Here is an 8869-nt window from a genome sequence, read left to right as displayed (position 1 = left end):
TGTGTCAACCTTAAGATTTTCTAAAGAGCAACTGCCCATTTAAAATAATTATAAGCTGCAATTTAAACCCGAACAGCACATGAATGTATGATAAAACACTTACACCATCATCCAAGTCTCAGCATCAGCCCTATATCAGAGAACACGTAGCTCCAGATGCTGGATTAAAACAATAAGTACAAGCTGAAAATGAGCAAATAATTCTTTCAGCTAATGCACAATGGTCATGCTGCTTAATGCAACAGCAATGTTAAATGAAAGTATGGACTACATTATCTCAACGTATGAGCTGCAACAACAGCTACTTCTGCTGTGCCCATCGGCTATATCTATCCTGGAGAAAGAGACAGGGACTCCAATAAAAAGGTAATTCCACCGAGGGATTATTTTTCCCTGACTACTCTTTTAGTCAAACTTCTAAATTAGAGCAGAGTTGGGAAAAACGGTGAATACATAAGGGAGGAGGAAAAAAAAAAAAAAAAGGCACCCTGCTGATTGCTTTTGTTAGCAAGCTGCTCCAGCATGGCCCTGCTGCTTGTTCAGGACCAAGCCTTTCTGCTGCTGAAGTCAGAAGTCCCTCTGAAGGGAGCTTCAGAAGTCCCATGTCCCTCATATGGCACTGCCGTACAATGCTCGGCATGCCATTCCCTCACGGAAATACCGCTTCTGCTACGCAATCTCAGCTGGATTTGGAAAGACATCCCCCTTGGCCTTGCTCTAGTCCTGCCAAGATCAATGGGGGGTTGGCAATCAGAAGAATTTGGCCAACAGCAAGCATTTCTGTAGGTCCCTCCAACCCTAAACATACACCACATGATTGAGTAACATGCAACTGCTTGAATGGCGTGGACTAACTTCACACTGGCTCCAACAACAAAGAAGGGAGAGCCTTGCATCCTTCCGTGTTGTGGCTGAAGGGCTTTTTAAGAACTGGTTTTGCCTTTGAAGAAGGCAACTCCAAGCACAAGTGAGCTGCCACCTCACCATGGAAAAATTACCTCTCCCCTCCCACAACCATTACTGTTGGGGTTGATGCCAGCTAATATGCAGAAGGAAGTACCCTTAAACAAAAAAAAAGAAAAGCACCAGAAGAGTAGATAATAAGGATTATTATTATCATCATCTACTAGGATCCAGGTTCAACACTAAAATTGAAAGGAAAAGGCGGCAATACTTTAATAAACACAATACGAAACCCACAAGCTCTAGGTTGTGCAAACAGTGAGACATTCGAAATTATTAAATTTGCGTATCAGTGACACCATCACTAAACAAGGAATGTACCTCCTAATTAATACCATTTTTCGTCCCTGTGTGCGCATGTATTTATAAACACGCGCGCACTTCACTGTTTATCATCTTTCAGCACACACTCTGAGTCAGCAGCTAGAGGGAAATATGTTTGAGGAGTGTTTAAAATGACACCCTTTACAAATGAAACCATCTAAATCCGGTGTCGGGGAATTAATGAGCTTCTCATGTAAATCACGCATAATTTACAGTGGAATTTGTCCTGGTGCCAGCAGCAACTCATGCTGCATCGTAATGAAGGCAGGGCTTTGGAGACGTGAAGCTACCCACAACCTATTTGTGCCTTACCTCTGCATTTCCCTGAGTAACCTAAACGTTATAAACCCTTTCAAAGAGCAATTATATGAGGCAGCAAATAACACAGCCTTCATCTCCTATTTCTCATTTCCACCCCTGGCTGAGGAACGTTGCAGACATCACCAATGCTCACTCATTTTAAAAACTCATCTGTTTGGGCACTGGGTTGCATGCCTGAGATGAAAATTAAGCCTTCACGATGCCCTTGAAGGCATGACCTGTATTCTAGGCAAAAGGAGGAGCAATGACAGCAGTAAGGAGCAGAGGAAGCCCCGGCAAGCCAGCCAGGCACACATCAGAGCAGCAGCGGATGAGTACAACAGAAACAGACTTAGCCCCACGTTGCAAACACTTGGATTTCATTTCACCCAAACCCCCATCTCTTTCAAAGCTTGAGAGACCTCACAAACACAGCCCCAAAAAGCACATTTTCTGCTGATTAACATTAAAGCTCACTAAAACACTGCCTTGCATACCAATACCCCCCTCCCCAGCAGTCCCCTCTCACCATCCTATGTCAGGAACCTCCCAAAGAGCTGCAAGCAGGACCCCCACGGGCTGGCAGCCTCCTGGCAGGAGAAGAGCTGAGTGCCTCCACCCTGCACGCAGCTGGGAGCTATAACACCTCCTTCCAGGGGGAAGGGGAAGGCCTGGGGGCTGACGGCACACCTGGGCAGCCTGGCCACAGACATCTCCTTACTCCCTCCCTGCTATTCCCTTCCCTTCTGGGGATGCTGCAAGTCTCCTGGGATGGACACAGTACAGCAGCAGAATGGGATGTGCATGGAAACAGCTAACTGTCCTTCCCTCCCAAAGCCACAGATACAAACCTGCCTCTGTATCACCTCCACTGCCTCTCTAAACATATTTACAAGGGCTCCCCTGTCTGTCCCTTTCTGTTATTACAAAGCAGTTATATTTGACGCCTGGGCGATACCAAAAGGCATTCACCTATCATCTCCTACCACTCTGCTTAGCAACCTTATTAAAAACAAAAAATAAAAATGAAAGCCCTCGTGAAGGAAGCCTGTATTATAAAGCCTGGGAAATCACACAGTTGCACTGTGCAAGGCAGCGAGACTGTACAGGAGGAAGCAATAAAATCCAGAGTTTTGACTTTTTAAAACAAAGGGCACATCCTGCACAGCACACCCATGGCTCCCAGCAGCAACAAGTGTTGGTGCCCACAGAGCAGGGGAGCAGCAGGTGGAAGCGTGACCCATCAGCATGAAGTGGGTGTCTGCAGCAAAGTTACAGCTGTCACAGCTTTCCCAGGTGCCACAGGTTTCCCTCAGATTGTGCTGAAGGTCCCCAGCCACAGTTCTGTGTTGGGGCACTTATTATTATCGAAGGAGGTAACAGCGGCATCTTGTTTGGCTTTCTCTATCTAATGACATCACCTGGCCAGTCCAAGTTATTTTTAGTCTTTCAAGACTTTTCCTGCCTCCTCTTGTCCTTCCAGGCGATCCCAACTAGTCAATAACTTTTATTAGTGCCAGCCATTAAACACCCAGCTCTGAGACAAGACCAGTGGAGCCCCCAAAACCCAACATACGGAGTGTGATGCACATCCCCAGGGCTGTTAAATGGCGATGAACCCACAGGCGTAAGTGAAGCCAGAACACCACACAAAGTGCCTGCTAAATTAAATGATGATTTCCCCTTTCACTATAGTTTTGAAAACCTGATGACCAACAGACATGAAACTATACCTACTCTGACATCTCTATTTTTTCTCGCTGAGTTGTCGCAGGAAATCCGATGGGACTTTTGGCAGTTAATTCTACTTCCACGGGAGGGAAGGTAGCAAGGTTTGTGCCTCATTTTGAGCAGCAAACTCACATCTGCTGAAGCACACTCGAGAGATAACTGGTCTCTCAGATCACCTGCAAAACATCAGGTGTCATCAAAATCCTAAGGATATTGCTCAGGCAGATGTGAGAGCTGAGTGCTGGCCCCAGACTCACCATCACAAATGGGCTTCCACAGCCTGGTGGTCCCTCTTCTGGGATCAGTGACAGAAGCAAGGCAAGAAGCAGAAAGTCCAAGCCCTGTGACGGGTACTGCTCAGCTGAGTGGCTGCTACACAAGCTCCTTCCAGCCTCCACTGAAATCTGGGATTTTCTGTTACCTGATTTTTCTACAGGTATCTCCCAGGCTTCGGGCAGTCCCCCAGGGTGCGAAGCAAGCCCTTGTACTCATCTGAAATAGTCATTAAGTAAAAATATAGAAATAATGGCCTCTTTTGTCTGTGGGTGGTCAGGAAATAATGAGTTAAAGCTCTAAGTAGCCCTGACTTCTCGTTAGCTTATCTCAGTGGTCATTAATTGGACATTACTGGTAGAGATAGAGGCTCCTAATGCTTCCCTATAATGCAGTATTGCCTGCACACCTCCACACCATCCTACTGTTATGAGGGATTCATGGCAGGCGATAAAAGCATAATCTCATGCCATATATTCGAAGACATCGCCCTGTAAAACAAAACCGAAAGGGAAGCAGATGCCTGGAGAATGGCATCGCACGACAGAGCCAGCGAGGGGGAGCACCTAAATCCCTCTTTCACTTCACAGCCTTTCCTCCAGACACAGCAGCTCACCTTTGCACATCAGCAAAATTAGTTCCTGCTCTTGTATTCCTCCTAACGAAGCTTCTCAGAGCAACCCAGAATTACAAACATTTACATAATGACTTCGTTTTTAGAATCAATTAGTACTTTTTAAGAAATCCTTCTACAACCAAAGCTCTAGCACCGAACTAGGTGCTTTGCACTTCTCCCTTGCAATGGCAAGGAACCTTCCTTCCAGTTTCAGGAAGCAGAAAACACTGTGGTTTTGAACCCCATCAAATGACAACTGCACAAGAAAACTGAAATTAAGGTTGGGCAGAAATTCCACCACATTTAAAACAAATAAAAAAAAAATCTCCACCACTTAGCAAGAAAATTTAACTAACAAAATTAATTAATTAACAAAATTTGCTAAACAAATTTAAATTTGTTTAAAACTAAAAAGCAATATGTCTCTAGATATAGTCTCTCCCCCCATAATTTAGGGGTGTAAGCTTTCTGCTTGTTTCCTAAGGAAACGAGAACAACACAGCCACACTTTGTTGGTCTCTTTATTCGTCTTCCTGCCCTATACCTCTGAACCCACTGGCTGCTTTCAATCATGTTTGAAGGAAGGGTAGAGAGATAAATTGATTTTTCATGATTTGTGAATGCAGGCAGCTGGATAGAGGAGGAGATGCCAATCAGCCCACTGCCTAGGGAAAGGCAGGTAAAATTCAGCTGTTAGATGCAACTTGGAAGTAGATGAGTGACTAATTAGTAGACACGAGCTCAAAATTAAAAGCTAATGTTTTACTCAAAAATGAAATCACCAGAGTTAAAACAAAACAGGAACTACAACAAGCTGCCCATGAGATCTCAGGATAAAACCATCTTTAGTGCCATGACATGGGAAACTATGCTCCTTCTGCACGGGGGAGCCCCGCTATGCAGCCTCCCCTCCAAAACCATTTTATTACAAAAATTTTAACCACGATATGAGGAGCAGCCTGGGGCCATTTTGCCCTATTTTTTAACTTCCCAGCCCCCACACCCCAATTTTGCCTTTCCGTCTTTCATTCCCTGGGATGCCATTGACTTCCTCACTGTGCCCCAGTACTCACAGGTGGCAGAGCAAGCTCCTGCACAACTGCTGCATCTTTCCTGGGGCACACTGACAAACAGGGCACATCCTGAAGACTAGGGCTGTGTTGTACATGCACAGATTTACCTCATTGCAGCTGAGAAGGGAGCAGCTCACAGATCCATGAAAAGCCAGAGCCCTTCCTCGTCACATTATGATTTGGTTACTACAACATCCTCTTTTACGGCCTGAAGAGAAAGTCATCTTACTGTGTTTGTTTTTCTTTCAGTGTGCTGTCCTGAAGACATCCTTTCTGCACTTTGCTGCTTTGACCACATCCCACTTCCATGTTTTTCTTTTGTGGTTGCCTCTGCTTCACGCTTTCACAATAAATGCTGTGCTTTTAGCTCTGGGGTTTTGGGTGTGTTTTTTTTCTTTTTTTTTCATGGCATATCTCCATCTTGAGCTTCACCTCTCACTTGCTACCAAGATGTCCTTCTATTCTGCCACTAACAGGAACCTTTTCCCCTGAATCACTCTATTTGAAAAACAAAGGTGCTTTGTTTTGCAAAGCCCTGGCATTACACATGCCACTAAAATCAACGTGTGCCACGCAGACCTACCTGCACCTATAGTGAATTTGTGTGCTGCATTTTTAATGGGTCTTGCCTTTTGGCATGCCCAGGCTCACAATGGATGTGGATCGCTGTCCTGTTTCTCAGAGGCTCCCAGCCCTCTTCCTCCCTTCTAACACATTTTTACATTCTTGCCCTGTTCCAGCTGGGTCACCTCCTGCCAGTCAGAGCCCTGGTTATTTTCAGTTGAAGGCAGGAGGGGCTCAATTTAATAGAAAACAGGTAGGTTTTGGTTTTCATCCACAGGGTTCTGGCCAGTGTGGACAAACAAAAGGCTTGGACAAGGGAGGAAAACAGCAAAGGAAAACTATGGAGCAAGCCACTGCAACCCAATTGTTGCTTTGACCAGGGTAGCATCCCTGCATCCTCAGGAGCTAGCAGCCAGGTGAGGAAATCTGGGCTTACCCCGTTTCCCCCTGCTAAGTCTGCTGCCAAACAGAGTTTTACAGTTGGTAAGATGAGATTTCCAAAATGAGCGTGCTTCACAGGGGTAAATGAGTAAATGCTGTCCTTCTGCATGCAAAGCCTTCGTACTCTCAGCCAGAGGTTTAGAAGCAAAGGCTGGGGTGGGTTGGAGTAGGGCCTGGAAATAGTCAAGTGGTCTGCGTGTGCAGGGCCAATGTTGCTTCCCACCTGCAATAATGTATGAAACAGGGATGCAATGACTGCACAGCTCGTGGAAGACTGGGAATTTGGCTATAACTAATTCTCTTTTAAAGCAAACATCACAAATGTTTTCCACTGCTCCCAAGGACTGTGCATTCAGACACATGTCTATAGATTGGGCTATTGTGCCAAAGGTGGCAAAACAATGAACTGTGTCTGAGGCATACCTACAACCGTTTCATAAAACCTATTCTTCACACTGAAAAAGAGCAACACGGTTTTGAAATACCTCTGTGTTCAAAATAAAAATGTAGGACAGAAATGTGACTGCTTGGGCCACCTTTCTCAGATGAACTCACTTTATCTGTGGGGCTCTAATCGCCACTCTGTAATTCGGCGATGAGTGTGTACTCATGAGCCAGTGCCCACCCATGTGCTGGGTGAATAGAAATGTGCTTATTAATGGAAGTTTAACCTTGTTGAGGCTTTTTTCATTATGTCTTCTTAGAAGACTGCCATAGCTCCTCTATATGTTTAACGGCGGGGATGAGACAAGTTGAGTGTTCTGTCAAATTTGGGGTCAATTTTGCAAGAATTATAAGAAAAGCAAAAAAAAACAAACTTTAGGTTCAACATACTTCTGGAGTTTCTTAGGCTCCTTTGAAAGTGATAAATGCTTAAAAAAAAAAAAATACACACACACAAAACCAAAACACCAAAACCAACCAGACGGTTAGACATTAACATTATTTTCTCCGTGCATGCTATATAACTTAACCAGCTATTTGGCATTCCAAACCTTACATCTGCAAAGAAAGTAAAGGAAGACAAAATGTTCTGCAAATGCAAATATACAACTCTACATTAAGCTGAGTACCTTCTGATATCTCTATATAAAATGAAAGCAGTGCTTAAATTCTAGTTCTGGAGTAACTGAACTCCACAGAGGAAAAGCAGTTCTTAAAAAGATCTATTATTGAGCAGTCTGAAGGATGACACATCTGCTTGTTAATATATAGGAGGCTGGGAAGGCTGTGGCTGTGAGTGATGGATTCTGAAGTATTGCCCATGTACATCAAATCAGACTGCTTTTTGTCAAAGGAAAAACAGAGGTTTGGGAAATGGAGCTCAGGAGAGAGAAGTTTTAACAAACAAAATATAACGGTAATAATTATTAGCTTCCATTGTTTCTGCAGACAAAAGGGCACTCACTTTAATTCTTCTACATCTTGCCAAGTCTCTTATTTCTAAACTCTCAACAATTAGCACGCCAAATGAATATGAACCAGGATACAATTACTGAAGAGCCGGGAAGGGGAGGGAGAGGCAAGGGAAGGACTGCATGCTCAAATTATTCTCCTTTAAGGAACATCTCGATGAAAACAGCTCAGGCATACTATTAGCTGAAGTAAAATGAGCCAAAAAAACCTTGCAGAAGAACAGCCATGAAACCAGACCCTGAATTCCCCATCCTATACAGGCTGCGCGTGGGAGAGAACCATTCCCCCGTCCCGAACAAAGACCCTGTATTTGCCACTGCCGCACACACGTCTCCTCAACGCAATGTTGATGGGAACTGATAAAAACAAAGTGTTTCTTCTTCTTTCTTGTCAGCTGAGGTTTATCTCAGACAGACATACACCTCATGTCATAGGTATTCTCAAATCTCAGCAATCAGTTTCAACAGCTTTTCTGTTTTAAAACCTAAATTAGGTACACACAAACTCCGTATTATCTTGCAGCTGCATGAGCCTCCCCCTCAAGATAAACATGGTTTTCACACATATGAAGAACTTTTGTTGGTAGGTTAATATTGACAGCATTTTTAAAAGCTTTCATGGAAAAATAAAAATCTAAGTCAATTTTCAGAAAGCAAGATGAAATAAAATAAAACCATTATGTTTATGTATTTCCAGTGACATTTTCCCAGTGTTAATGTTTCCCATGTGAGCCCTTACCGTCGGATCTATTTGGCATCTGAAGGTGAGGGACAGTGACAGGACATTCATGTCAGCACCTGGCTTTCAGAGCCAGGGGAAGACCTAGAAGATGAGGCCAGAAGACAGTGGGGTGAATGGCTCCAGAGCTGTACACATGCAGGTCCCCCTTTACATACAGCTCTGGGAAATCCTGCAGTGTGCAGCGGGCTGAAGTGCATTCCCTCTGCCACGTAACTGATGGGCTTTTTACACTTTTTACACAGTTACTCTACAGCCCTGTGACTTTTAACCTTTTTCAGCCTGCAGAAAATGAAATATGTCCCAGTCAAGCTCATGTCCTGAGCCATTACCGCGAGGGTCCTTGGTAGACCGGCTTGGGGTGCGGGGGTGATTCTGCACTGTTCCCTTTTCTGCTACAGCACAGACATATACGCTACCCACATACACA

General features: G+C 44.4%; 2 protein-coding genes across 29 annotated transcripts in view; one reads left to right on the top strand and one right to left on the bottom strand.

Annotated features, from left to right (window-relative positions):
• LOC308195067 (uncharacterized protein) overlaps nucleotides 1–8869 on the top strand; it is a 1623621-nt gene that overhangs the window by 863291 nt on the left and 751461 nt on the right. The gene's annotated exons all lie outside the window — the stretch shown is intronic.
• Nucleotides 1–8869, bottom strand: part of ADGRL3 (adhesion G protein-coupled receptor L3) — a 535523-nt gene that overhangs the window by 389727 nt on the left and 136927 nt on the right. The gene's annotated exons all lie outside the window — the stretch shown is intronic.

This window comes from Anser brachyrhynchus, assembly GCF_964034855.1.
Source record: "Anser brachyrhynchus genome assembly, chromosome: 4".
NCBI lineage: Eukaryota > Metazoa > Chordata > Aves > Anseriformes > Anatidae > Anser > Anser brachyrhynchus.
Note: the sequence above shows the minus strand (reverse complement) of the source record. Positions and strands in the feature narration are given on the sequence as shown.